Genomic DNA, 4,597 nt, shown 5'->3' with positions numbered 1-4,597 from the left:
GCCGCGTCCGTCTGCCAGCAAAGTAATTCCCGGCCGCGCCGCGGGCAGGCGGCATGCGCGTGTCCAACGCTTCTCGGAAAGCCGCCATTACGAGCGGTGTGCGCGCCTGGGAGGCGTCCGGCCGCCACATTACCCCGTAATGGCATCCATCGCCTGGCACCGCGGTATATACCGCCAGCCAACAGGTGGGGCATGCTGGAGTTACGAGCTGACGCCGCCGTACAAGGACGGGAACTCACTGTTGCACTGGAGTGGAGTGAAATAGAAAAATGCACTTACTACGTTATGTCATTTAGATCAGCGCACACCGTCCACATTTTTTCCAGACAGCAAAGTCAGTCTCATAAGTATCTCATCAGAATCTTTAACGACAAAACGTATGAACACGACGACGTCATGGATCGTACAGATCTCCGTATTATTTTCACCCCCTATTCTTTTATCACCCTCCCTCCCCCGCTGCACCTTGCTCTCACCTCTTTTTCCATCCTCTAAGGCCTCTCCCCATGCAGGTTCCTCCTGGCAGTTTCTATTCTTTGTCGTGTGTGCATCATCTCTTAAAGTGGTTTGAAAGTGTCTTTGCTCTGGAGTGTTTTAATACTGTGGCCAACTTTTGACCTGTGTGTGTGACTTCACTGTCTTTTCTGTGCTCTACGAATCACCAATTGCGTGTTTTCACTTTATGTAGACTTTTTTAATTGTACCCCCATGAAAGTCTCCGTGTCAGTGTATATTTTACCTCCATTGTCTCCCCTTACACTGTTTTTATGTCCCCCTTTCTCTCCCCCCTATGTGTGTAATTTTATCCTTTCATTAGCTGTCCTGTCACTCGGCTGAAGAGGGGCGGATTGTGCTGCTGCCAGCCCTCCCCTTCCCACATGGGACAGCGGAATGAAATCACAATAAAGGAAAAAAAATCGTACAGATACATATACAGGGCGATTACACAGGCCAACGAAAAATATTTTTGTAAAACTTTTTTTCTTTGATAGCTGATATTTTTCGATTTTTATGAGCTGAATCCAAATCTAGCCTTAGTTTTTTTGTATCACCCATAGTTTTCGAGCAATGTGCTTTTTATTATGTAGTATAAAAATTCTATAGTATACGGTAAACGGGGAAATTAATGAAACGCTTTGTTGTATTTATAGTAAGCTACTTAAAACAATGACATGTGTCAATAGAGGTTTCACCTGTCAGCTGGAGCCGGCCGGAGTGGACGAGCGGTTCTAGGCGCTTCAGTCCGGAACCGCGCGCCCGCTATAGTCGCAGGTTCGAATCCTGCCTCGGGCATGGATGTGTGTGCTGTCCTTAGGTTAGTTAGGTTTAAGTAGTTCTAAGTTCTAGGGGACTGATGACCTCAGAAGTTAAGTCCCATAGTCCTCAGAGCCATTTGTCAGCCATTTGTCAGCTGAAGTAATCAAGGTGACTGTTCAGAAAGTGAACTTTCAGGCTCATTAAACATCGTAAGTTTTAAACTTCTTTAATACTGTAGCTATAATAGAAACATGTTCTGGGTGTTTTTCATGTCCTAAGAACTTTGTAACGACTTGCTTGAATGATACCCATGCTTCTTTCTCATTTAAGGTCATTGTGGATTCAAAGTTAACATCAAACATCAATTTTCTAACCTCAGGTGCGACAAAGACGCCTTCTTCTAGTTTAGCTTTTGAAAGATGTGGAAACTTTTGGCAGAGATACTTAAAACATATTCCATCTTTACAAAGTGTTTCATTAGGCTTAACTTTATATGTAGAGATGGTAGGAGTATGTTTTTTGAATCTATAAGGTTTTTGCGTAGAATGATCTTCTCACCAAGTTTTAAAGACTCCCTTACAACCCAGTTCTTTCTGCACCAACGTTGATCCATAGTCCTACTGTCCCATTCACTCAAGAAACATGGAAATATGGTAAAGCCACCTTGCTGACCAAGGAGCATCCATTTTACTTTTAGATCGCCACATATCATCCAACCATGAGCAGAATAGAATGTCCAACCGGTATAGATGCATATATGTTACCATTGTGTAATAAAACAGCCTCTAAACTAGTTTTGGATGAATCAATAAACAGCCTCCGGTCTTCCTGTTTGTATTCAATACCAAACTCATTTATCAGACCGGGAATGTCTGAGCAGTACACTAAATCACCTTCTTGTTGAAAAAACTTGGAAAATTGCTGCTCTCTCTTTCTATACATGTATATGCTGGTTCCAACTGCCAATAAGTTCTTTTCTTTTAATCTAGAGCCAAGCAATTCAGCTTTTTCTTTCGATAAGCCCAGATCCCTAACGCTCGGTCTGAGTAAACAGTTTGGGCGCTAGACTTTCTGTATTACAATGGAATTCATCATTATCTGGTTCATCTAAATCACATTGTACATCAGAAAATACTTCTGTTGGAACAGAATTTAAATCATTTGGTGGTTCAGGAACCGGCAAATCTACGCCATGCCCTGCTGGTCGGATGGCGGACGGAAGGGTAGGGTAGCTTATTACCTTCTTGTTTTTCGAATTACGACCAGTAATATCAACACTGCAAAAGTAGCAATCAGTGGAATGATTTCTATGTTCCCTCCATATCACAGGAACAGCAAACCTACCGGCTTTTTTTCTCCTTCCTGGACCATTTTCTCGGATCTTTAACACACACGTAACATGTTTAGATCTAAAGTATGGTAGATAAACCTTTTTCACTAAGTCTGTAAAGTTTCTTTGGTGTTTTTTAATCACACAGGAAACGGGAAAGTGAGGTTAGGCTGACAGTAAACAAAACACCTTCTGTGAACAAAAATAGAATCGACCTTTTCTTGCCAGCAAATGTTTTTCAGCAGTGCTACCAACGTAATATACATTCATTACACCTCCTTCTTAAATCATTTTAACTACATAAAATCTGTTAAATTCTTTAATAAATCGCTTAATTTAATAAATTGAACTGTAAAATGAGAAGAAATGGTGGGTGATTGTTTTTGAAGTATCATATTTGGATTTCCCACCCTAAAAAACATAAGAATAAGGTATTTTCAGCAAAAAAGGTTTCCCATCGTTGGCCTGTGTTATAATTAAACTTTCGCTCTTTGAGCCAGAGTGGACGGAAAACTGTTTACCATCTAGGTATGCAACTGTATAGGAACGTTATATGTGACTTGAACGTGTGTAGAAGGGGGGGGGGGAGGAGAAAGGAATTGAATTATTGATGTCAGGTGCATCATCAGGATATTACGAGAAATCACTGGCTGCGAATGAATATGTATGTCGGACTGGGATTCGAACCCAGGATCTCCCGCTTACTAGGCAGGTACGTTAACCACTGCGCTACCCGGAACACATCGTTATCGCAACAGCGCGGACTATCTCAGCACACCTCACGGGCGACCCACATTTCCACCGAGCGCCCCGAACGCCACCTACGTGCTATCCCTGTCCCTTTCCTCCATATTCGGTATTCCGAGATTCCCACTGTGGGTCGGACATACTTGTGCATCTGCGATGAAGAAGGTGGATTCATTGCCCATGTCAGAAAGAACAGAGACCACACGTTCATATAATTTACAGGAATGAGTTTCACACTTTGCGCTGCAGTCTTTGCATTGTTAGTAGTGTTAGTATCATGACCTGCCGTTAGGCGCCGCTACTGGTACGGAAACGTAGGACTGAAATACAAGCATCAGTGTGAATTACTGTTGTAGCCAGCCAATATGGGTTTGGACAAGGTGAGCACGGATTTACTCGTAAAGCCTTTTTTCCAAAATAACAGCAACAATTTGCTGCTTTTCGAGAGAGTCGACGCATTAAATGAGTGCGGACAGTTCACCTTTCAGCACCAGGGTTGAAAACATTATTCGCAAATTTAAATTAACTGTCGATTTGGATGAGTCCTTCGTTCAATTGCGCCACAAATCGTTGAAGAAGTTGCTGTTGCCATTGCTGAGAGCTCTGGAAGCAATATGCGATCTTCAAGCTGTGTCACGAGAGCTGAAAGTTACACAGGCCGTCGTTCGAAAATTGTTGCGAACAGTTGTGAAATGGTACCCTTACAAATATAATTTTTTAAATTGTTAATGGCTTTTGGTACATGCCCATACATCAATCTCAACAGTGAAGTGTCAGTTATCAGGCCGGCCGCTGTGACCAAGCGGTTCTAGGCCCTCCAGCCCAGAACCGCGCTGCTGCTACCGTCGCAAGTTCAAATCCTACTCGGGCATGGATGTGTGCAATGTCCTTAGGTTAGTTAGGTTTAAGTAGTTATAAGTCTAGAGGACTGATGACATCAGACGTTAAATCCCATTTCAACCATCTGTCAGTTATGATGAAACGCACGTAAGGACATCACAACTCAGACTTAAGACTTAACAACAGAGGTCACTAGTCCCATAGAACTTAGAACTACTTAAACCTAACTAACCAAAGGACATCACACACATCCATGCCCGAGGCAGGATCCGATTCTGCGACCATAGCGGTCGCGCGGTTCCATACTGAAGCGCCTAGAACCGCTCGACCACACCGGCCGCCGCCGACAATAAACGACGCCGAGCGAGCTGGCGCAATGGTTAGCACACCTGACTCGCATTCAGGAGGACGACGGTTCAAACC

The 4,597-nt window shown here is 43.4% G+C and overlaps 1 non-coding gene across 1 annotated transcript; it reads right to left on the bottom strand.

Moving 5' to 3' along the window:
- Positions 1–3,253: 3,253 nt before the first annotated feature.
- Positions 3,254–3,328, bottom strand: Trnat-agu (transfer RNA threonine (anticodon AGU)). The gene has a single exon. It is a non-coding gene; the product is annotated as a tRNA-Thr (tRNA).
- Positions 3,329–4,597: the final 1,269 nt, after the last annotated feature.

Source organism: Schistocerca cancellata, chromosome 7, assembly GCF_023864275.1.
Source record: "Schistocerca cancellata isolate TAMUIC-IGC-003103 chromosome 7, iqSchCanc2.1, whole genome shotgun sequence".
NCBI classification, from domain to species: Eukaryota; Metazoa; Arthropoda; class Insecta; order Orthoptera; family Acrididae; genus Schistocerca; species Schistocerca cancellata.
Note: the sequence above shows the minus strand (reverse complement) of the source record. Positions and strands in the feature narration are given on the sequence as shown.